A 27,525-nucleotide genomic window follows, 5' to 3' on the forward strand; every position below is an offset into this window, starting at 1 on the left:
CTAGGGACAGGTATTAACAGTATACAAAAGTATTTTTTTTTTTAGAATTGGGGCTCCTTTTCAACAACAAGACAAATTAATAGAGTGTTGAGAAAGTGACTGTATAAATCTTTGTGCAATGGCTAGCAGGTACAGGTTCTCCAACCCATTTTTGTATCTCTTTGAGGCTGTTTTATATTTCATGTATACTATTAAGTTGATTGAATTTTCCCATTTTTCTTTATCTTCACATATTCTGCTGGATATACAAAACCTTACCTAAGTGTTAATGTCTTAATGTCTTAAAAGGAAGATTTGACCTGAAGGTGTATAAAGCAGCTAGCAAAATGTGATGAAAAGTGTGCTATAATAGTTTCTGTTAATTTAGCTCCATTATTGTACCTTCATATGATTCATGTACCTAACAAATTGTATATACTTCATTTCACATACAGTATACTTCCCCATTCTTAAGAGTTTAACTCATTAAAGCTTATGTGGCATGGAATGCCCCAATTCTAACAGTCTATACACATCCATGCATTCCAAAACATTCTGTAAAAATTAAACTTTGCTAGCATAATAAAAACAAAAGTAAATATTTTGTGAAATATAAAAGCTATTAAAACATTACAAATAACATTATCAGTAATTAAGTATTTTTTACAGTAATAGTCAGTCTTTCCATAAATACTATAATATATTATAATGCACACAGACCAAAATGTATATTTCTACCAAACTTTCACACATTGTCATATCTTGAAAATTCAATAATCCTAAACATATATTGTTAGAACATTTTGGTTAACCAGACATAAGCTTTCACATGACAAGAAATTCCTCTGAGTGCAGGGGTCCAGGGAAGTAAATACTGGGGGAAGAAATAGCCAGTGAATTGTTATGGCTAGGCTTGTATAGGCCCTAGGGCCGATAGCCTAGTACCAACCTATGAACCTATGTTTATCGAGATGTTGAGAGAAATATGAAAACATATGCCTAATTATAAAATTAGCAATATAAATAACATAACTCAGAAAATGTGTAACTTACAGTGCAAATATGACAGTTTTCTTCATCTAAGATTCTGCGTGGTGTTGTTCAACAGCTTCAAAGTCACTTGAATTTTTGAAGTATTAAGTACATATGGAAATATGGCTTATCTTCTTAGTTATGAATGAACAGTTGGCAAAATATAATGTATAGTGTGATTTACATCAAAATAAAATAAAGATAAGTAATGAACCTACCTCAAGGCTGGCCAAACAAGATAATGCACTCGAGTAGCTCCATGTTCAAATCACCATAGGCAAAATCCCATACCGCTTCCCCCTCTATGACCTAGGAAACCCATAACATGTATTTAAACTTATTGGTAACACTCACCATCCAACCCAATACCATATTCATGGGTGACTTTAAATACCCTGCTATTACCTGGGAGTTGTATATGATGATAATGTAATGTCTTCTCCGGTAAGGTCAGACAGCAAAATGGTCTCCTTTGAAGTAAAAATAAAACCTGAAATGCCAGCTAACTCTGTAATGTTTGGAAATTACTCATAAGCTTATTTCCTAATATGAAGTGATAACCCGTCAAAATGTTAAGCCCCCATAAACCCTAAGATCACTGCTGCTTACACAGAACAGTTGACAGAAACCCTGTGCAAGCATGATAATAGCTGCTCAGAGGCAGCTGTACCCACCAGGAAGAAGAGAACTAACTCAGAAAAAAAGCCACCCAGGTGAAATCATAGCATCAATAGGCTATGTAACAGAAGGAAGAAAATCATGGCAAAATTCAGGAGGTATAGCACCCAGTAGGTAAAAGCTCTCTCATCAAACTAAACAAACAACTCTAAGGACAGATAGTCTATCAAACCAAATTTGAGGTAAATTTGGCCTCCCAGGCCAAGGACAACCACAAAGCATTATTCAGCTATGTCTGCAACCTCAAAGGGAGTACACATTTGAGTGCAGAGCTTGTTGTTAATGGAGTCACCTATACTGATCCAGAAAAACGTGTCTTCAGTTTAGAAGAAAATGAGCTGAGAAGAGTTGCTTGATTTGGTAGAGATGGATAGACATATAAAGATCAATGAAAGAAATGGGCTGCAGAAGGTCAGTAATACCCCAAAAATTAGAAGTTTGATAAAACAAATGAATACAGTAATTAAGACTGACCATAGAGATCCATGCGATATAACAGAAGTAAACAGGATATATTGCTGTGCAGCCAAACTGATAAAGTTCTACCACAAGAACACAGTGTAGTGAGGGAAACGAAGGGGAGAAATCAGATACCATCATGGAAGTATCGAATAGAGAAAACTATAAAGCAACTGAGACAAGAAGCGTCACTGTTGGAGGAATATAGATGATGGAACAGATCAATAAAAATACTTAGAAAGATAGATGTGATAATGGCAATGCACAGTATTATGACAGATGAGGATCTATCATGCATTATCACAAATAAACTAAAAGTCTCAGCAGAGGTGGAAAATCTTAAAAGATACACAGATGAATATAAAGGAAAAGTACAAAATAAGCATTTTACCGATGACCCAAAAATGTTTTATAGAGAATTGGGAAACAAGGTAAAAGGAATTGAAAGACAAGCAAAAAAAGAAGAAATAGATGCATTTTGGAGAAGTATTCTGTGGAACATAACAAAGATGCTAAATGGATAGAAGAAGTAAAAGAAAGAATAAGAAGTTTTAAGGTGCAGGATATGAAATGGAATGAAGTAACAGCCAGAGAGTTTGAAACAAAGTTAACAAAAGTCTTTAATTGGAAAACTCCAGGCCTAGATGCAGTACCTAACTTCTTAGAAGTATTAACATCTTTGCATGTAGATTTAGCATGAGTAAAACTATTTATATGGACACCCCGAACAGACACCAACCTGACTAACAGCAGGAAAAACAATGCTCCTACTTGAGTGAACCCTTAACGTCCCTTACAATTATAGACCAATAACTTGCCTTCCAAAGTCATATAAACTGTACACTGGAATTGATGCTGACAGAGTTTCTAGTCATGTAGAAGAAAACTCAATCATGGTAGTAGAACACTAGAGCAAGAAAAGAATGCCATATGGAACAAAGGGTCACTGGTTACAGTCAATGGACAACTATTAAAAGGGGAAGAATCCAAGTATGGCATGGAGTGACTACGTAAAAAACGTAATAGTATCCCACATTCATGGATAAGAGTTCTTAAAAATGTGTAAGGTACACACTTCACTTATTGACTTCATTGGAGCGACCATGAAACAGTGGCAGACCACTTTGCAATTAAGCTATGATAAAGGACAAATTATTATTTCAGGGATAAAAATTCAATGAGGATATTACAGGGTGACTGTCACTGCTTTTATTCTGTCTTGCCCTTAACCCATTAAGCTGTCTACTTAACAGCGGAGGCCATGGCTATAATTTGGCTCCTAGAAAACAACATGGTGTAAAGACCTCTCATCTTCTCTTTGTCAATGATTTAAAACGGTATAGCTCATCAGATGAGGAACTAAAAGCACATCTGCAGGTTGTCAAAACTTTTTCAGATGGTATAAGAATATCATTCGGTCTTGATAAATGTGCAAAAATAACCTTCAAAGCAGAAAAACTGCAGCATCAAGAAAATATCAGTTTGGGACAGGAATGTGATATAAAAAAACTTGAGCAAGAGGGATTGTATAAATATTTGAGAACTGATGAAGGATCAACAATAAAACTTGAACAATTGTGAATAAAACTTAGTAAGGAATATTTTAGAACGCTTAAATTAATCCTAAAAACAGTGTTGACATCTAGGAACAAAATTCAAGCTATAAACCAATTTGCTCTTCCTGTCCTAACTTACAGTTTTGGAGTGACTGACTGGTCCCAAAATGTGTTGGATAGATTACACAGGAAAACAAGAAGGATGCTTCATGCTCACCAAATGATTTATAAAAGTCATTGCATACCAAGATTATATATTCCCTGTTGTGAAGGAGGTATGGGACTCCTTGAAATTGATTACATGTATAGATCTGCAATCATGGAACTGCACACACATCTGCTGACCTCACAAGACCCGAACGTAGTGAAAGTTTTGAAACATGAGGAGAATGTATCTAAGATTACTTCCCTGCTTAGTCTAGCAGAACCATATTATCAAGCAGGAATGGAAATTAAACCAGAAGTAGATAAAACACAAGCAGCAACTGAATGTGCTAAAAAACAAAAGAATATAAGGTTATAAGTTGAAGGGTCAAATGAGAGGGCACAAAATGTGGAAAATGCATAAACATAGTTGCAAGTATAGAAAACTTCTGGAAGAACCTCATGTTCATCAGGAATAAATGCAGGAATGGTTGAGGAGAGGTGAATTCAAACCAAGAGATGAAAGGTTAATATTGGCTGCCCAAGATATTGGGCTTTATACACGTTGATTTACAAAGTCCACTATATATGTGGGAGAAATGGACAAATATAGGTTTTGTATAACGGAATTGGAAACAGTCACCCAACTTGTTGCTGGTTGTGATATACTAATGGCAGAAGGACTGTATACTGAAATGTATAATAATGTGGCAAGACTTTTGCCGTGGGGACTGTACAAACATAATGGCACTGAAGTGGCTGAAAAACATTGGAAACATGAGTCACAAAGCATTATAGAAAATAAAGTTTACATCACATGGGATCACCCATTACCAACAGTTCAGAACATCGATACTAGACAACCAGATATAGTAGTCCATGAAAAGAAGACAAAAGTAGATCTGGTCATTGAAATAGCCATACCCAGTGACTACAGTGTCTTGCATACAGAGAGGCACAAAGTCATAAAATATCAGAATTTGCAGGCAGAAAGATACCTAGACAGTTCCAATAGTAGTAGGAACAATGGGTCTTATAAAAAAGAATCTACTAGTAGGAGCAATGGAACATATAAAGAAAGAATCTACAAGTGTATTTAGATGCGTTACCAATACATGTAACTCCTTACAAATTGCAGGAGGACTCATTACTGGGCACATTGTGGGTAATGCACAGAGCACTTCTGGCTGATATCAAAGACTGAAAAAAAAAAACTAATTTTATGAACTTTTATCGTAGTTTGACTTAAGAATGGGGTCCATTCCTGTCATGGTAATAGAAATTTAAAAAATCCATAAGATAAAGTAAACCTACCTGTCAGCAATTTCTTTTCTAGTGTTACCCCTCTCTTACCCTCAACCTCCCCTCAGGAAATGCCATCAAATATAATCCAAATAATGCATCCACTGAAAAAGGACCTGCAGCCAGTCGAAATTTCCCAGTAAGCAAACAAATAAATAAAACTCCCCCTACTATCAATAGTGAACAGGTCTTCAATGCTTTCTCTAAACCAAGTAGACTGAATCAGTGGGCCCTTATAAATATCCCGGGATGTCTTCTAAATAGCATGAAATATGACCTATCAGGCCCTCTCAAAATAAGCTTCATGCCTCAAGAATAGAGCATAGCAACAGTCATCTTTCTGCATAAAGGTGGGCCATCTACAGACCCTAGAAACTAGAGACACACAAGTCTCACTAGTCTCGTATACAAAACCATGGAATGCATTATCGTGGAAATGATCAGTAATATAGAAAACATCCAGATATTGGACCAAACCAAATTTGGTTTTGTCAAGGGCAAGCCATGCCTACTCGTCCTGGTGGACTTCTTTGAGAAGCTCACCAATGCAATGGATGAGGGCAAAATGGTTCACACTACCTACTTTTACCTGGCCAAGGCATTTAACACTATACTTTACTAATGCATTGTTGATAAACTAAAAAAAGATTAGGTACAAAACCTTAAGTCACCCAATGGATAGCCATTTGGCTCATGGACAAGACCCAGGAATTTTGAACTGGGGAGTCTACCTCTACAAAGAGGCAGTCACTAGTGAAGTCCCTTAGGGACTGGTCCTGGGACAACTCCTTTTTGGCATTTACTTTTCTGAAGACAATGCTAGTATGACTGACCTCAGGCAGACTAAGGAGCAGTCATAGACTCCTCCACCAATAGAAATTTTCTCCAGGAAGGGTTGACACAGACAAATAGCTGTTGTCAAAGCCATGGACTAAAACTAAATACCAAGAAATGCATAATAGTGTCCTTTGAGAAGTTATCCACCCCTGTTAACTATCATATTGAGAACACAACCCTAAGAGATGACCCAGTAGTCAGGGACTTACACACATACACATACACAGTAATCTAATCTATCTTTTGACCATCATGTATCTACAGTAATCAGGAAGTCATTCTATGTTGTGCAACTTGTAAACACAAGTATGGTATATAGGTTGAAGGAGGTCATTGTTCCACTGTGTTCAACATTCATCAGACCTGTCATTAAGTGCAATGCTCCCTTTGGTATATATCTAAGCAGGCACATCCAACAGTTGAAACATCCACAGTGGTTTCTTACTAAAAGAATACAGGGCATAAATAACATGTACTATGCAAACCACTTCAAGTCCCTATCCCCATATTCTGTCTTCTGCAGGCTGTTGAGGGGGGAGTGTTGTGCCTGGCATACAAGGCAGTGTCTGACCCCCACCTGGTGGACTGCCTGGATATCCACAAAACAACCAGCAATAGAATTACCCATTCTAAAAACTTAAACCTTGCCTGTCATATGGAGAGAGAGATTTGTAACCCACATACTACCCTTCTCTGACACAGACTCACCATCTATGTGAATCAGAGTTCCTTCCTAACCCAATTCAAGTGCAACTTGGACAATCGGATGGAGAACAGGAAATTCATCCCTGGTTTGGCACTTAAGAACCTAACTGAGATGGGTAGCCTGTAAATGTTTCATGTCCCAGGCCCCTACTTGTAAATGTTTCATGTTCCAGGCCCCTGCTTGTAAATGTTTCATGTCCCAGGCCCCTGCTTGTAAATGTTTTGTGTCCCAGGCCCCTGCTTGTAAATGTTTTGTGTCCCAGGCCCCTGCTTGTAAATGTTTCGTGTCCCAGGCCCCTGCTTGTAAATGTTTCATGTCCCAGGCCCCTGCTTGTAAATGTTTCATGTCCCAGACCCCTGTTTGTAAATGTTTCATGTCCCAGACCCCTGTTTGTAAATGTTTCATGTCCCAGGCCCATGCTTATAAATGATTTATCTTCTAAGCTTCTACTGATAATGACTTTGAACACCAGAACTTGTCAGAGATTTGGGAAGCATGTGTAAGCTTAAAAAAGCCCTTGTGGTCGTTAGCCTAAAACACACTTATGAAATATAAAATTGGATACTGTATTGTACTGTAAAAAAAAATATTCTGCTATTGTAAAATGTATGATGAATGTTGATTTTTGCATCTCTGTATATTCCCATAGTTCTTTCTCCAGTTTATGAACTCTCTTGAAATTGTTTACTATACTAACTAGAGGCTTATTTTTTTTTACTTATGTTTTATTAACGTTTACTTATTTTTACTTATATTTCTCAATCAACAATCTGTGTATTGTAAACTTTTTGTATTCTGAAGCTTTTCTCCCTGGACCTACTCTGAAAATGGGCTTCTAGCACAGTTGGACATTCGTGATACACATATGCAAATAAAATAAACATTGACAATGGATTTTCCTGTTTCCCACCATGGCAAATCCCACCATACCCATCAGCAGAACTGAATCATGGTAAAATGGAGCCCTAGGCAAGATAATGGATCAGGGATCACTCCTCACAGCAGCCACCCCACACCGGATCCATTCCACTGTCCCATTACTTGGTTATTTCTCCTCATTTACCAAAAACAATGTTCAAACCTGTTAGTGTGTATACTATTTTCTTATTTACTTTACAGTGATTACAGATATTTGGATTTAATTTAAAACTTTAGCACAAACACTGATAGCCATTTGATACACAAAATAATAGTCTTACAATGAAAATAGATTTAGCATGAATAAATTTCACTGCCCTCGAAACTCACATTCATTGAATTGACATTGAAACAACATTGAAAGAAAATGCATCTGGCCATTGGCAGATTGTCTACCTTTGGGCTGTTTTCATACCAATTTCTAAGTTTTTCAATTTTTAAGCAAAGGTATGGCATCTAGGTCCAATGGCTGAAAAACTGACAACAGGTTAATAGTTACTAGACATCACATCCAAAGGAGGACACGCTCAGGAGTGCAGCATCCCCACCCCCCTTAAAGTACACATCCATATCAGCAATCCATCTACATGGAGTGGAAGAAGAACCTATATCACATATTTTTTAGGAGCATGCATACAGGCACGTGTTCTTTGATTCACCTTCCTGATTGTATTAAATTATGCTTGTACAAAACAGCATCTGTTGTTAGACTGTGTTTTAAAATTGTAATGTTGAACATTTTTCCAGTAAGCAATGAAGCAAAGCATATGAAGCAATAATGACAAAACTGCCCATTTCAGAACATTTCAACTATAATAGGCCACTCAAATGTCTGTCATTACAGTCCACCAATATCAGTCAATATGCACAATCTTTGCTGAAGAAAAAGTCATCTAAATAATTCCACATTAGAATAATCTGTATTTAATGAATACGTTGCTGCTGGCAAACAAATTTACATTTTGGTGTTTCATCTTCAAATTCAGAGCCTACTGCCCATGAATAAATTGTATATGTTACAGCAAAACAATATATATTAATAAGCTGGTAATATTGCAATAGGGAATGACTGGCAAACCAACAGCACTTTAATAGTTACTAGGAATCTCGTCCAAAGGAGGGCACACTCAGGACTGAAACACCTCCATCCTCCCTTAAAGTACATTGCAGTATCAGCGATTCATCTACATAAGTAGGAGTAGAACCCACAGCCTTCAAAACCAAAGATATGTATGCTACCTGTTGGGTTCTAGCACTGCTTTCATATTCTATAGCACAAACACTGATGGTCATTTGTTAAACAAAAGAGTTGCAAATTGAAAACAGACAACATGAGCAACAATAAACTTCTCTTCCCCTTAAAACAAAATTTCTTCAAAATGCACTGAAACTCACAATTCTTTGAGCAGTCTAGTAGTTGGTGCAAAGTAAATAAAAAAGTACTCCAAACCATAGGTTCAAATTTTTTCTATTCAAAGCCAGTAAAATCCAAAAACGAATGAGATAAGAAAACTCACTGGATTCTATGTGGGAAAATGCTCACGATCTTTAAAGGAAAGAATCATAGAACATAAATCAGAAATGAGAAGGCACATTCTTACTAATGCTTTAACACAACATAGGAAAGATGAGAATGAAAAACACAGATTTAAATTTAAAGTTTTACAAGTAATAAGTAAAGGTCTAAGATTTGGTGACACAATCAATAAATTAGATATTGCTGAATACAAGTGGATTATCAGGTTGAATGCTGATAAAAAAACTGGACTAAATAGTATGGTCACTGTGAAGCCAATGTTGAAATTCAAGCAGAAACAGTATTATTAATTATTTTATTAATTAATTATTTATATCGTAAGATATATGTCAGTGGCTCTAAAAACTCTAAAAACTATGTTTGTATTGAGTTTTATTATAATTTTTTTTTTAATTATTCGTTGAACAGATGCAATATTTAAGAGCTTAATTGACCTCATTTTTTGTGTGTTGTCTTATAGGCTGGCTGTGTCATGTGGTTTTGTCTATTCCTGTTATATAAAAAAGTGTTTTAACTTAGATGTATTAATTCAACACTGAGGAAGGGTTATTCCCAAAAGCTTTGTTTTAAATAAAGTGAGTTTTCTTATCTTATTCGTTTTTGGATTTTAGTTGGTGTAAAGTATTCAGGCTCTTGTCACCTGTAACAATGGTATTAGTTTTGAGCCCGAGTAAGTTAATCTTTCATCCCTACCTAGGATATTTCTCACATGCACAAATACACACACACACCCACACCCACCCCCACCCTACTTTACTGAAGGAATGTACATTGTTTCACAGCAGCAAGGAAATAAGGAATGTCTTGTCATCAAGCAAGTCTAAATCCCACATGGGGAAAAATACAGCAAAAGGAAGAATATTTAAATATGCATGTGTCAATGCATGCACAGAGAAACAGCAGCAAGAACGTCAGCCTGTGTTGATGCACACACAAATATAAAGCTCATTCTTAAGGAAGAATGCCATTAAATAACATATGTAATTTCATTTTTTGTAATTAAAATTAAATGTGCCAGCCTCCCTGCCAGCACCCCTAACCCCCCCAGCCAGGCAACTGCCTAGGTCACCTAGTGCTGGAAAGTGTATAATCGACCCTTAAAAAGTGAAACAGCAAAATGCCGAACACACGGAACAGCAATTTATTTTCCTAGGGGAAAAATTGCTGCTCCCAGGGGGAAAAAAAACATAAAAAGTGGGGGCCCCACACCCCCCCTACTTAAATATACCAACTCTGAGAACATGTCACAGTGGAGGAATTGGCAAAGTCCAGAAAACTGCCCAGTGATTTTCTCTGGGGGAAAAAATCGCTGTTCCGTGCGTTTGGGATTTCACGGTTTTGATTTAAAATGGTCGATAAACAGCATTCGCTATTTTAAGCATTCGCTGATATAATAGAGAACCATGCTGGATCAGTCTCTGACCCTCTGTAATGGAAATATGAACATAAATAATAATAAATGACAAACTATGATTCATTTCTCTAATGTAGGGCATCCTAGATTAACAATCTTAATGTTATTTTGTTAATAACTCATTGTACTTTATAATACTGATAGTATGAGCTGATAAGTCACTTGGGTAAAGAAGCCAGACCCTAAAATGTTCTGAACTTCATTACGAGCTTTGGATGTGAACTGGAAGTATACAAAAAGGCACCGTAGGCTTGCATGAGTTAAATAACTTATTTAGAATCTTTTGTGATAAGCATTAAAACCTCACTTAAGCCCACATAAATAACAATAGTAATAATGATTGACAGATCATTAAAGTTTCTCTAGAAATGTCCTTATAGGTGGCTCTTTAGATTTACATTTCTAAATGGTTATATGCTACTAATTCACTACCTCAGTAACCAGAAACTCTTACCATATTTGGATATGCAACTACTGATTGCACTGAAATGCACAAACTTTTAAATAAAGTCTGTTAAAGAAAATGGGAAACTTAAAACAAAATTCACTATAAGAATAAAAATGAGTTTCTTAAGACCCCTCAATATGTAAATATATAAATACAAACAAGTAGGTACAATCTTTGCGTGACCTGTAAGAATGATGTATCTTGGAAGGGGAATTGTCTGAGAAACAGCAGTCTTGCAATCAGGGTATAACAGCAGTGCATGTCAGTGTTTGCACACATTGTAATGGACTATATGTGCAGGTTCTTCTACTTAACTCTGTGCTTGCGATTCAGCCTGCAGTCTCCAACCATTAATCAGACATCTCCATATTTCTAACTCATTCTATTTCACTTTACATCCCTGATCAACTGCTATCCACATTGTGTCTACCAGTAAATTGACTGAATATCCTGCTTTTTCTTTATATTCACATATCTTGCTTGGATATACAAAGCTTTACCTAACAGGTCTTAATGTCTTAAAAGGAAAATTTAAAAAATACCACTCATTAAAAAAGTAACTTCCATTTCAGAAAATAAGATACTCTCCTCTTCAGGTAAATAATTTCATCGATCTGAGCATTGCAGATCATATCATTTTAATGTCTGAGATACTGCAATGGATTTTATTGCCCTACAGCTTCATAATTCTCCTTTATTAAATGTGTCATCATAACCTTGTTTTTTCCAGTTACTGGAGTTCTCAGTATGAGATTCTCCTCCTTTGCAATTTCCCAGACTGGTTTATGTCTACATGTTAATAAACTGATCTTTCTTTCCCCTCCACTTTTTATCTAATATGTTGCAGTCATGGGGGGGGGGGGGTACGGTGGTGCAGAGGTTAGTGAAGTAACTTTAACGTGTTGTTCAGTGCTCTCATTTCCATTGCTTGTGCAATCTTCATGCTTGCCATGTGTTGCATGCAGTTTTGATTCCTTCCAGACATGAGTACATGCCAGTCATAGTGTGTGTCTATATACACACAAGATAATATATCATATCCAAGGTTTGCGTTCTGCATTATGATCACTGTTTGTTGGCATATTTTTATCAAATTATCATATAAGGTATATTGGTCTTTGTAGTGACTGATTTATATGAGTGATTTAGTGGTACAGACAGTATCACCTGTGGGATGAAGCCTTGCATCTCATGAAATAATTTAAATTATTTTAAACACATCTTCCTCCTTTTACCCTAGTCAAAAATGAAACAGATGTATGTTCTACTTGCCTCAGTAAGAAAATGTATTGCTCATATATTGTAGGAGAAAGATCATTCTAGCTTTACAGAATAAAATATGCTCCAAAAATGAATACAATGAAATTAACCACCTTTTAGCTTAGATAAATAAAGCCTTTAGCACATCTGTTGAAATCAGACAGAGGATGGTGTTTAACTGTTATGAACGATTATAATAAGCATTTTGTCAATTTCACTGTATACGGTTCTGAATAAATATATGGCTGATTTCATGATACTTCTTACATTGATTCTAAGAGAAGAAATAATTTGTTTTTGGATTCAAAGTTTGGCAAACTCCATGTCAAAATTTTGCCTGGTAATATGCCACATTTCCCCACTACAGTTGCCAATGTTATGTTCACCACTTTGCTTTCACCCCAACCCCCCTCAAACACCTTTACTTTTGACCTATTTTAATCACTCATGTAAAATTATTCATAGCAATGAATGAATTAGTGAGTAATGAGAGACACCAAATTTGAAAACATTAATAACAGTGTGACGATTGGGGAGAGATGGGCGAAGGCTGCCAACCTAGTCAAATAGAACTTGATATATAATTCTGGCATTTGTAAATAAATGTAAAATACAGGCATGTTTCTTGAGTGTAAACGAATACTGTGAAATGTGGAGCTGTAAAATATGTAACAACATTGCACTCTACTGGCCCAGTGAAGCATGTTGTGACCCTTTCATGTTAGAATTTGACTCCAGTGCGGCTGCATGGTTTCGTGCCCTTTGTTTAAGGCTAAAGTTTATGACCAGAATTTAGATATGGAATGTGCTTTATTGCTCTAGTTCCTGCTAGAATATACATGTGAAATGTCTTCTATTGTTGTAAATCTCAGACCAGGTGTTAAGATGATGCAATATGAATACTGGGAAAACCTAAGTGTCAAAAATGATGTAATTTGGGAGGGTCTTAGAGACATGTTTGTTAGTAATGTTTAAATATTATTTCTCATAATAGACTGAGATCATTTTGATCTTGGAAATCTAACTTATAAGCACTCTGCCTTATGCTCATATGTAAGTTTTAGCACTGTGATTTCTTGTAGGATTAGTTAAAGCTAGTAAAGATTAATTAGGTATTTTTCTTTGAAATCAGACCTGTCCTACTGTATTATTTTAAGTATCTGTGTGAACTCTGAACTCTTAGATATCTCTGTGGTGTAGTAGTTTTGTCTTGTGTTTTAATTATTTATTATTAAATATTTTTAAAACCTTCTACCTGTGACTGGTTTGTGTAGAGATAAGCTCTAGAGTGCATTACATATTTATAGAGTTTATTGTAACAAGCCACTCTAATAAGCCTTAGACTGTATAGTCACATTATGATTGAATAATAATATTGCGCAGTAATAATTGGACACCCTTTTAAGGGCCTTTTAGTAGCTGATATTATTAATTGGGTGGTGACAGGGATTACTATCATATGGTCTGTGTGAAGGGGTACAGCTGGAGAATCTGTGTCAGCCTTTCCCAGGAGTGTCTGTGAAGTTATATAAATACTTATCTCAAAGTGTGTGTGTGTTGTGTCAGCTACTTGGCAGAGACACAAAGCACTGGTTGGACAGAGAGGGTACTGGAGGTTTTAGCTAGCCCAGCTAGGCTGAGACCTGGACCTAATAGCTGTGCCAATAGGGAGTCTTATTGGGGACCTGGTGAGCAAGGGAGCAACCAGCCCCAGACTGACTGTGATCTCTGTTTGCACTTAAGGGAAATTGTACTTTTACTGTGTGTATTGGTTATCCTTTTCTCTTCTAGGAGACAACCTCCCTGGTGTTAGTGGTGAGGACTGAGGCTCCTTCATTGCTGGACCAGGGCACGGTCATCACAAAGAGAACTGGCCTGACAAAGTTAAAGCATGCAGGAATGGAATGCCACATATTGTACCAAAATCCATCTTAAAATGCAGAATCTAAACTGCAAAAATCTATAGTGTTAATTTTAAAGCTCTTCACATTTTATTGGCTTCACAGCAGGAGATAAGTGCCCTCAATCAATGCCTTCCCACAGTCCAATAGCAAACACAAACAGCTTAAGTATTTATCAAAGAGAGATAAGTCATACAGATTCTTGGTAGGTGGTATCTGACCTCCATATCAGTCACTTGTAAAGGCAGAAGTACTGACCATACAGATATTTACATGCTTTTCAGAAGAGAGACATTGGATCAGATACTGAGATCAGGATCATACTAATCACAGTTCAGTTATTGGACAGCACACTGAACACTTAATGCTATGCATGGCTGCCCACCAAAATTATGGTGCATTAGCAAAGCAGAAGTCATTGAGTAATAGTTATGCTTTCTGTGCCCCAGTCACATTTTAAATGACCTTGACAAAAAGTGCGAGGGTGGGCTATGCAGCTTCATATTCTGCTCACTTGTGATGATGTTGAGGAGTTCCATAGGAAGGAAGGGGGACATATTACTGCAGTCACTGTACCCAGCACCGCATGAGCAATTTATTTGTATTGCAGTTTAACCTGCTTGAAAGAGAGATGAATGTGCCTGCGCTAATACTTATTGCACAGACACACATACACACACACACACACACACACACACACACACACACCTCTCTCTTTATTTCACACACACACACACACACACACACACACACACACACACACACACACACACAGACAAACACACATATGCACTTAATTGTCAAATTTATCCTAACAAGTTGTACAACAGAAGGACAACTCTGAGTCCCAAACAAACAGATTTAGAATAAAAAATATTTGGAGAAGATGGGCAAGCTTCCCTACTCTTTTGTTTTACATACATACATACATACATACATACATACATAAACACACATTCGGACACACACACACACACACACCTCTCTCTCTCTCTCTCTTTCACACGCACACACACACACACACACACACACACACACACACACACACACACACACACACACACACACACAGACATGCACTTAATTGTCAAACTTATCCCAACAATTTGTATAACAGAAGGACAACTCTGAGTCCCAAACAAACAGATTTAGAATAAAAAAATATTTGGAGAAGATGGGCAAGCTTCCCTACTCTTTTGTTTTACATACATACATACATAAACACACATTCGGACACACACACACACACACACACACACACACACACACACACACACACACACACACCTCTCTCTCTCTCACACTCGCACACACCTCTCTCTCTCTCTCTCTTTCACACACACACACACACACACACACACACACACACCTCTCTCTCTCTTTCACACACACACACACACACACACACACACACACACACACACACACACACACACACACACCCCTCTCTCTCTCTTTCACACGCGCACACACACACACACACACACACACACACACTTTTGAGGTTTCACACACACACAAAAGTTGAAACCGTCATTACTGAGTGAAGCTGACCATTTTCTTCTTCCTTTGGATACAGCAATATTTTATTTTGAGTTTTACAAATACGTTGTATATAAAAATAAGTGTGCTGTTAGTGGCTCACTAAGTGGGATACATAACTTTGATGCCAGAAAGCTTAAAAGGGTGTGAGTTCTGTTCCCACAGGTTCCCTTCAGAAGTTCCAATTCCTAAAACCTCAAATGCCATATGGTTGAGACTGTATGATCGAAGTTTTAGAACTTAAAAATTCTGAATGGGGGATTTCCCTTTTCCTCATTGTAGTGCGATCTCAGAGTTGGTATATTTAAGTAGCGGGGGTGAGGGGGTGCAGGGCGGCTTGCTCCCCTGCGTAAACATTAAGAAAGTTGGGTGTTTTTTGGCTTTATTTCAGAATGTCAAGATTCCGAAACATCGATCATATGGTCTCAACCATATGAAATTCAAAGTTTTGGTAATTCAACATTCAGAAGTGAATCTGTTCCCAGACCAGGTCAGGGTATTCACTTCCCAGAAGTGACACCATAGTCCAGGATAAAGTGTGTGATGTGGCACTGAAATGCCATTCTTTTTGATGTTAAACTAATTCTTCATATGAGTAAACAAATGGAGAGAGGTATGCCATAGTAATCATAGTTCTCAGTTAATTTCAGCAGTATACTGAATAGTACACCATTCACTGATGCCCACTAAAATGTAGGGTGCATTAAGAAAGTACAAGTCACTGAGTAACTGAAATGGAGATGAAATACCCTACTGCACTTATTCAAAAAAGTAGGAGGATTTTCCTGATGTCCAAATCAAATTTTACCTAATCAGTGTGAATACCATGTCCACTGTCCCCTAAAAACAGGCCACGAGATTTAACACAGTCAAAAGTAAATTAATAAATAACAGTAAGATGAAAAAGTGAATGCATTAAAAGGATCATAATCTGTTAAAAAAACAAATATATACACAGACAAACACATGCACATTATATATATGTATATTTATATGCCTTAAGCCGGTTGAGGGATATATTCTATCAATTTAGGGCCATCTGGCTCAGTTTGTCCTTTCATGTTTTCAGAACATTCAGAATATTTAGATACTGAAACCAGTGGAAGTATCTGTGGCATCAATTACACAGGTATCTTAACCTATTGAACTTTTCAAGGATTACTATGGTAGCTGCTACAAATAAAAGATTGACAGAAAAAGCTAACAATTTGCTGACTGCTCACCTTGTATGAGAAATTAAAAGATGAGAAGCAATTTTTATGTTGCACTACTACATTTATTTATCCTGCCCAAAGCTGGGTATTGTGCAAACGAGGTCATATCATGTCTGTGGTACACAGAAGATGATGTAAGAGTGACTCCACCACTCCCTTTTCAACTAAAAGGGCCCCACACTACCATTGTCTCAATTAAATTCATGAGTCATATCATCATGACGTCGGCAGAAAGGCTCCGTGTCTCTCCCACTGACAACCAGTCGGGAAACAGAGTTAACTACTCAATATTTAGCAGTTCCTCTGTCTGCAGTAGTTATAGTGCTTCCCCTACAATATAGTTAGCGTGCTTATTTATTTCTCCAGAGAATCATTAAAATTCATTCTTGCTGATGTCTGCTGGAAGAAAAGAACAAGAAAAGCATGACCTTGAAGGCTCGCTAATTCATTGTGGATGACTTTTCCAGAAATAGTATGTTATCCCATCCCCCATAGTTTTCCCACATAAATATTTCTAGCTGTACGCTAAAGTATAATTTTTGACAGCTGCACTTCACTGTTGTGGAAGTGTTTTGCTCAAGTTCATTAAATATATTCTAGGAAAACAGCCAAAAGCGCTTGTGTTATCTTTAAATTTAGCTTGCAAAGAAAGAAGCATTTGTGAGCAGACAACTGATACGTACAAATACCAAGAATTTTACCAAAGTGTGATGGTTGCTAGTATTCTGCTCTACTCATTGTGAAAGTGTATTTGTGGATTGGTAAACAACTGGAAAAATAATCTCTATATATGTATGAGTGTGCACACATATGGTCACACATGCATGTATTTGTGTGTGTATATCTATATATCTATACCTATATCTATCTATACATATATATATATATATATATATATATATATATATATATATATATATATAAAACACTCACACACATGCACACACTGTTTACTATCAAAATGTTGAATGTTAGTTCTGTAAACATGGAAAGCCAAACGTTAGTCAACTTTTCTTGTTGCCAAACATTAAGAAATTGAGATTACATATCAGCAAATGCAAGTGTACATTCGCTGATATGAACTCAATGTTATGAGTAGAGTCGTGGTACAGTGCAGATTGGGAAATGTATCCCTTTCCTCACTGTAGTGTGATCTCAGAGTTAAAATATTTCATTTGCAGGTGGTGTGGGGGGTGCAGGGGGGCTTGTCCCCCTGCTAAAATGTGAATGACAGTGTACGTGTTTAACATACATTTGCACCTAAACTGCCGTCACATTCCAATTTTGATATAAAGGTCAAATCTGCTGATGTCAATCAACTGAGTCGACATTTTCACTAGTATTAGCAATAGTCACTATTTTGGGATGTTATGAAAACTTCATATCTGTCACAACTGAGTCGACATTTTCACTAGTATTAGCATTAGTCACTATTTTGGGATGTTATGAAAACTTCATATCTGTCACAACTGAGTCGACATTTTCACTAGTATTAGCATTAGTCACTATTTTGGGATGTTATGAAAACTTCATATCTGTCAGTTAAGGCACTGATTGCCCGTTAATGCTGTACAAAATTCAGGAGCAATAGCAGTGCAAGAATTGTTCTCCTCATGTGGAGGTTCAGAATAATGAGCAACAGCTTAGTGAAAGGACCTTGGATTTGTAAAATTCAGCAGCCCATCAGGGCTTACCAAGGTGAAATGTGCTTTGAGGTATTGCCTTTACTACAGAGATGGAACTGATCCTTGGTTGGTCATACTTCTGAGGACTTTTAAAAGTCAGCGTGATTTCTGTAGGGACTGTGTGCTCTGAAAAAAAAAGTTGATAGAAAGTAACCAAAGGTACTGACTTTTATGCTGAAGTGGAAACCCCAGTGGGAAATATTTCTATTTATTATCTGGATTCAGAGGTGTATCTAGCCCTTCCGGAATCCGAGGCCATTTTTAGATCTGGCACCCCCTTTAGGTCCAAAAAAATGTTCTCACATACTACTATAAACTATAGCCAATAGGCTACAGCTGTAGCACACAGTTTTCTACAACTAACAGAGTCCTATAATGAAACAAAATGCACACGGAGAGCTAAGAAGCTTCTGCAACTGCATTACTGGCATTCAGAAACTGGCATCTTGCATCTGAGTTGCTGCCTCCCTCATTTCACCAGTTAATCTTATTGTGGATTACTGAATAAACCTGCATTTTATAAAACCAGTTGCTTCCAGTAATTCCTTGGAATTGAACTATATATATATATATATATATATATATATATATATATATATATATATATATATATATATATATATATATATAAATTCAATGCTTCATTTAATATTTTTTAAATTACTTTGATTTCTTCTCTCATATGCCAGGCTTCTGTGATATAATATTTTGCTTAAATGAGTGTTGAAAGCAACCACCTATCAGTGGCCCAATCCACCCAGCACAATCTCTGCACTATCACCCATCCTCTAAGTGTTAGTGTCCGTCCTTGATTGCTCACTGCCTCCTCCCCCCGTTTAAGTCACCCAGGTGGCTGAGGCACTAAGTGAACTGAACTTGGGTCACCATAGTCAGAGTTTTTAACTTGCACCCTTCCCTTTCTTGGCGAGCCTCTTCTAGTATTTCCACCCTTCCTAATTTCTGCTATATCCCTAAAAAGGGTAGTTTGTGAAATGAATAATTCCATCTTAACAGCATTCATTTTCAATGACAAGAAGCCATCATAATATCCACCACATCTAGTAAACTCCACTAAATAAGCAGAAATGTATACTACCACACTATACCAGCACATAAACAGATCCATAGATGCAGCTGTACCATGTCGAAACAATTGCAGTACAAATTTCAGGGCCAAATCCACATAGTGAAACCATAATAACAAGCTTTGTAACAAAAGGAAAATAATTTTGAACAAATGTAAGAAGAGCAATTTCCATGATATCAGAGCCATTATCACTGAAATAACTCAGAAGCTGCTTAAAATCTACCAAAGCAAAGTTTGAAAGTAAAATATCTACCCAAGCCACAGACAATCACAAGGTATTTTTTTAGTTATGTTCGTAATCTCAAGAGAACAATATAGCAATGCACTGAGCTGATTATAAACAACGTTACCTACACTGAGGCTGAAGATACAGAGACTCTACTGGTCGACAAATTTGGATCTAACTTTATCCCTCTCTCATCTCCATCTGCCCCTCAAGATTTTCCGGAAACTGTTTCACCTCCAGCTATCACACAAGGCCAAGTCCTAAAAGTACTATCATGAACAATTTGCAGTGGTTACATTTAGTGGTAGTTAACTATAGTAATGTATAACACATTATACAATGGGCTGAGATATATTCAAATACTTTAGTGACAATGGTAAAATTTTGAGATAAGAATAAAAAATAGAGGTAAAAAAGTTGTCAGGCATGTATATGTTATTTATTAGTAGCATAGTTTACATAAATAAGGTAGGTGAACATGAGAAGTGTTTCACTTAATATGAGGTTTGGTTTTAGGGGTAGTGAAAACCAAAAATGTTTGTATGTCTTGTGTAAGTAGTTTAGCCCGGATCAGAACAGGTGCATATCCATGAGCTAGCTAGATGGGATTTGAGATATAGATTATTACATTGATGAAGATGTTTATTTATTTATTTTTTTGGCCTTTGTCCATGTTATGCAATAAGGGGCAATCATGGTGTTCATACCAGACTTATAAGCTCTGCAGATTTTGAGAGAGAATTTGGCATGATTGGAAGAATTATGAGAGTTGGATATATAATGGTTTAATATATGTAATTTGGCCTGAAGTGATCTGCACATTACAATTTGATTATTTTTAAAGACTGGTTTAACCACTGCAATCTTTTATTCTTAACCATATAAAGTTTTTAGTGAGAGGTTGTAAAGATACTTAATGGGAAAGATGGTATCAGGATATGGACTTTGCATAGTACCCTGAGCCATAAGTGAACCCCATCTGCCCCTATGGGGGGCAACGCAGAGTATCTGTTCTCTTTCTCCACATCCTTAGTAGATGTAGTTCTGAAGGAGAAAGTGATTTTATCTAATGGTGAGTCAAGAGTGTCGTTATATCTTTGTGTATTCTTATTGCTTTTGATGCAAGTCCAAATTGGTGCATCTGGGACAGAAGCAATGAGTGAGTTGAACTCATTAAAGCAGTAAAGCTCGGATGAGGTTCTTGATGTAGATGATAAAGCATGATTTTGTGGGTCTTTAACCAAGTAGCATCATGTTATTTGCATTACTAGGTGCCACAGTTGCAGAGCAAAGCAAATCCTTTAACAGTTTTCTTTGCAGGATATTTTTTTTCTTTTAGCCTAGAATTCTTTTCTGGTTTTGTTTAGAACATAAAGTATATTGTACTGGCTACATTGCATGTTTTTGGGAAAACTATGTGGACCAGTTGGTTTAAAAAAGTTAAGTTTGTAGGGCTTTAATTTTTCCTTCTGTACTGGGTTGGAAGGTAATAATTGTGGGAGGTAGATTTTCCCTTGACGGTGAAGAATCTGTTGGTAATTTCCAGGTCCAAGTGGGAATGAATTCTTTCAGTTTGGTTTTCTGTGTTTAAGTAGCTGCGGTGGGACAGCGGTAGCATTGTTGCCTCACAGCAAGAGGTTATCCTGTTCGATTCTTGGCTGGAGTGCCTTCTGTGTGGAGTCTGCATGTCCTCCCCGTGGTTGAGTGGCCTCCAAAAGACATGCGTGAATGGGCGTGCCTGAAGGTTGGGCATCGGGCTGGCAACTCAGCACCATAAAAAAAAAATCTACTGCCAGTCATTAGTGGACCAGAGTTCCACTGTGGCGACCCCTAACTTGGAAAAGCTGAAAAGTTTAGTCCTCAGGTTCTGCAAGAGTCTTATATTTCTGTGTTCCTGGGGTATAGAAGGATTACTTTGATGTGTTTTGGAATTAAAATTTTAATGAATTGTTTCAATCATAATAATGGGGAAATCAGACTAAAAAACTTCATGGCAAACTATATTCTTCTAGGTGAAGGTATAAATGCATCCCAAGCCCCACTCCATCTGGAAGTGATAACTACACCAAAGCTTACCCTAATTCTCTGTACAGTCCCTTACATAACTGTATAGACTTGTCTTTACCAGAAAAAATCAAAGCCAGAGCCCAAGTAAAAACAAGCCACCATGATGGACATCCAGTATCTACAAACTTTAGAATGAATGCAAAAAGTTGTTTTCTATGAAAACAAAGGCAAGAACCCAACAATGGAAAAGCACCCTCCTGAGCCTCAACAGGCAAATAAAACAACTTGTTACATCCTGTAATGGTAACTTTGAGAAAAATTTAGCAATTACAGCCAAGGATAACCATAAAGCCTTTTACAGCTATGTATGTAGCCTAAAAAGTAGGTCCCAAGCATGCTCAGAACAAGTGACCAATGGTATCACACACACTGACCCCACAGAGATAGCAAACCTGCTAGATGTTAGGTTTGGCAAAAACTTCACCCCCTTTATTCCCTCCAAATCTATCACAAACATTGCCCCAATCTGCCCCCTACCCAACATATATGAAGAACAGGTCAACAGAGCCTTGTCCAAGGCAAAAAAAATCTCTAATGGGACCAGATGGTATTCCAGACTGTCCTCTAAACAGGCTAAAACATGAACTAGCATCACCATTTTGTATCCTTTTCCAATCATAGTCTAACCACAGGGTTTGTTCCTGTGGAATGGAGAGCAGCAACAGTTATTCCCCTCCACAAAAGTGGCCTAGCAAGACACCCAGCTGATTACAGACCCATAAGCCTGACCAGCCTCATCTGTAAGTCCATGGAACATGTCATTATGGACCTCATAAAAAAAGACCAAGGTGACCTCCAAACATTGGATCCTACCCAATTGGGCTTCTTCAAGGACAGATCCTGCCTGTTAAATCTTGTGGATTTTTTGTAAATGTGACCAGGGCCATTGATGAAGGCAAATCTGTGCACACAGGATACTTCAGCTTGGCAAAGGCTTTTGACACAATCACACACAACAATTGCCGATAAAATTAGCAAACTGAATGTAACCTCCCTCAGTTGTAAGATGGGTTGCTAACTGGCTCACAAACCAGACACAGACTATCAAAGTGGGCAACTCCACATCAACCAGAAGACCTATTACCAGCAGAGTGCCACAGAGGTCAGTGCTGAGCCCCCTACTGTTTGTTATATACTTCTCAGATGTTCAGATCAAAGCTAAGGGGTTGTGGCTGACCAAGTTTGCAAATTGGGTGCAATTATTCAATCCCCAAATTATGTCCATATACTCCAGGATGGTCTTATGCAAACCAACGACTGGTGTCTTATGGTCTGAATGCAAAGAAATGCATCATCATTCTCTTCAGCACAAATAATTTCCCTTCAGGCCATCAGATCAACAACCGTACCCTAAGTACCCCTGAAGTGATAAGGGACTTGGGTTCACAAGTTGACCATGACCTTAGCTTCGACCACCATGTGTTTTGCTCTAGTAAGGAAGGCTTTCTACATAGCACAGTTGTTTAGTAAAGACATTGCCTCGAAAGCAAAAGAGGTTATAACCTCTCTATACTTGGCACTAATCCAGCCCATAATTGAGTATAATGCCCTGTTCAGCATATACCGTACAAAGCACATGCAGCAATAGGAGAGACCTCTGAGATTTCTGTCAAGATCAAGGGACTCCAGCACATGCCATACACAGACCATATAAATTCCCTGTCACTTTACTCAGCATCATACAAACTTCTTAGGGGAGACTTATGCCTGACCTGCAGAGCAATCTTAGACCCAAACCTAATGAACTTGCTGCATATCTGCAAATCAAATGGGTCTAGGGCGAACCATTCCAGGGCCTGCAACTTTAATAGGACATGCTGGAAGGACAGAATTATCTCCCAGTGACTGCCATGTCTCTGGATGAAGCAGAGCACCTGCATGATGCTGATTAAAAGGAACCTGGACAAATGGATGGGGCGCCATAAATTCTTACCAGGAATAGCATCTACAATTATCCTGGACATGGGCAGTCATTACTAAATGCAATTGTGGGTATTAACTAACATTTCTATGGTATTACATTGGGATGAAACGGCTAGGCTTGAAATGACCTCCAGTTCGGTAGCCTATGATCCTATGAGTGAAACTATTTTGATATGGTTCACTGATGTGTCTACCTCTCTGAGGTTTTGATATTTGGTGTAAGGTAAATCAATCCCTTGCCAAGTGGGGTCATGATCACTTTCTGATAAGCTTTATGATATGATATGAGTAATTTTGATTTTTTTTTAACTTGGAGAATAGTTCCTTTCTCAGGTCCATTTTTTGTCTTGGCATTATAGAATTACTTTTAAATGGGCACGTACATGTTTAGAGTGTCTGCTTTGATCCGTTATTTGCAGAATGGCTCGTATATTTGATGACTGGTTGGTTATGAAATAATGGAGTTTTTTGGAGTTATTTAACATGCTACAAGTGTCAAGATGATTCATTTCATGGAAATGATAATCGGCTTTTGAAAAGAAGATTAGTGAGGGTAGTAATTGACATAAGCCTGGAATTTTACATAGCAATGGATCAGGGGATTATTAAGTGGTGTAGTCGGCTAAATAGTAAATCTGGAGAATTTATGAATGGGTAATGGGTGGGAAGTGGATTTGGTTTTGTGTTTTTGTGGGAGTCTAAAACTGCCAGCAGGAAAGAAGGTAGAGACCTGGTACTCTAGGTGAGTGACACATTTGTTTTCTGAGATGCATGTTCATAAATTGTGGCAGATGAGATTAATGGAGAGGGCTTTTATTAGTCTTTGTGGAGATTTGTGGAAAGTTGAAGAGACTGTGGAGAATTAAGAGAAATAATAATAATAATAATAATAATGCATTAATATGGGTTGTTTTCATTTTTTTACTGAGGTTAGGACAGTTATTTTAAAGTGCTTATATATAAATGTGTGTGTTTTTTTCCCCCAAGGGTCCTGCCCCCTCCCCCCTGAAATTATATATACATATCTTCCTCAAGGTCATACTACAGTGGAGAAAAGCGAAAGCTCCATTGTTGCTGAAAGGTGTGTTTGCATAATTTTTTCAATCCATCATCAGTCAATGAAACTGTGTGATAGATCGACTACAACTATATATCTATATCTATCATATGCGCACACATGCACACACACACACACACACACACACCAAGTAGTCATTTTTTTTTAAATAAATTGTGATATTTAAAGTGATTAAGTACTGCATTGCTAAAAGGAAAAAAAATGTAGGGGAGTTAATAGCTGCACTGTTGTGTTAATGATAAGTGATAGTTAGGTGATGGTTTGGGGACATTTGATCATTTTGAATATTATCCTAGGGTATCTTTTAATGTTACTGCAAGAAGATTGGAATGCATTATTATTACCTGGCCCTTGTAGCTCTAAAAGGAAGAGAGCTGAAGGAGTTGAAATATGAGGAGGAAGTCTTACTTCCAGCAGGAAATAAGCAAAGCTGCTAGTTTAGCTGTCCTATACTGATGAGAGACGATTGTCCTACTGTGACTTAGCGCCATCTGCTTCATACTTGAATCAGATCTGTCAGAGAGCTGAGAGACTAGAATGTGTCACGATATACCTGATCAGAAAAGCAAAGATCTGAGATATGAGGCTTTGAGGAGAAGAAATGCCATCCCAGGTCTTTAAGTGTATGTGGGAGATAAGACTGGTACTACTGTTTTAGACCTAGTGTTAACTGGCAGGAATAAAGGAAATTATATGGAAAGTGGTTTTTATGCACTGATTTTAGCTGGTAATAATTAGGTTCACATGTTATGTATCTAGAATGGTATTTATTTTCTGTATCTGTAGAAATAATCAATATTATCATGTTTATTTTTTTAGCAACAAATCATTCTATAGGATTTAGCAAGTAGACTGAGATAGTAAGTTATGAGAAGTATGTATATATTTGATAGTGTATTCATGGGGCCTTAGCAAAGGTACAGTAGACACGTTCACTTTCAAGGCAGTAGAGTCTTTACACAAGTGTGCAATCTCCTTTATTGCTCCTTTTAAATGGCAGTCCAGATATTTGGCCATAGGGGAAGTAATGGAACACCTAGCATCCACGATGGGTCACACTGGTAGACCACCAATGACTTGATTTTTGATAATGCTCCTATTTAACTATTTTTTGACAGTATTGATTTGTCCCAAGGTAGAATTAATTTATTTACTGCACTGCGTAACTTGATGCTCCATAATAATTATATCCACTTTGAAAATTAATATTTTGTTCAAATAAAAACGTGTGATTATGGGATCTGCTTGTGGGTCTTTATACACTAATGCAGTCATGACAGAGTGGGAAAGGAAGTTCATCCTTAACAGTAAATTTAAAAGGTCATGGTATTGCTATACAAAGTAACTGGATGATATCTTTATCGCATGGAAGGATAACATTAATAAGATTCCAGTTCTCCTAGATTACATTAATAGCACCACAGATTGTTTAAAGCGAGATTTTTTTAAAATTCACTCATGATGGAGGAGAGAATAGTATTTCTTACTTAGAGATGCTGAAAAAGATGATATTAACAGAAAAATTATTTCTAGAATATACAGGAGACGGACCTATTCTAATTCTTTTCTGAACTTCTAGTTCACACCTCACCAAGCAAAAGAATGTGGTCGTAAAGGGTCAATTCATGCATGCAGCATGGATGGTAACCGTGTTTGACTTCATGGAAGAATGTGAAAAACTTCAGAGTATGGTCCTTAAGAAAGGGTACTCTGAAGCCTCCATTGATAATTCTTTGCACAAAGTTATTAATAAAAGGAAAAATAATTTTTATACTCCCATCTTAATGAAAGACAAAACTAACACACAGACTATGGCTATTACATGTGAGACTTCTAAGTCCTTGAAGACCAGATCTAAGCCTGACTATAAATGTAATTTCATTACTTTTTCTTTGCACCATGAGCAAATTAGGGGGGTTTTAAACAAAAATTGGTCCATAATGATTGGCACTTGCGCCATAAAAGAAAAACTGGGCGATAGGCCCTTTATCATGTATAGAAAAGGCTTAACTTTCAAAAATATTTCTGAATCCCTGAAAAGGAATGACAGAGACAACATTATTTATTTATGGAATGTATAGATGTGGTAGCTGTAATTACTGCAAAAATATACTTTGCTCTGATTATTTCATAGTAAAAAATGAACGGTTCAAAGTGAAAGGAAGATGTAACTGTTTAAAGTTGTTGTTTGTTTAGCCCTGTGCCAGAGCTGCTGTGGATTCTATGTAGACAAAACTGAACGCATTTTAAAAGAAAGAATATATGAACACCTTTATGAGATTAGGAAGAAAAGTAACAAAAACTCCTTATGTAAACTTATCGACTGTCCAGGTCATGAGTTAACATTTTTGGGACTAGAACAAATAAATGTCAACCCAAAGGGGACCACAGGGTCTGCTATTAGAAAAGAAAGAGTTGTACTGACAGTTAAGGCTTAATGCAGGCAGTACCCCAGGGCCCAATGAAGTTTCATCTATCACCTGTTAATTAAAACTAAAAGTTTACAGGCCATGAAACTATAGTCTAAGAAAG

This window comes from Protopterus annectens, chromosome 15.part0, assembly GCF_019279795.1.
Source record: "Protopterus annectens isolate FY-2018-M chromosome 15.part0, PAN1.0, whole genome shotgun sequence".
Lineage (NCBI taxonomy): Eukaryota > Metazoa > Chordata > Ceratodontiformes > Protopteridae > Protopterus > Protopterus annectens.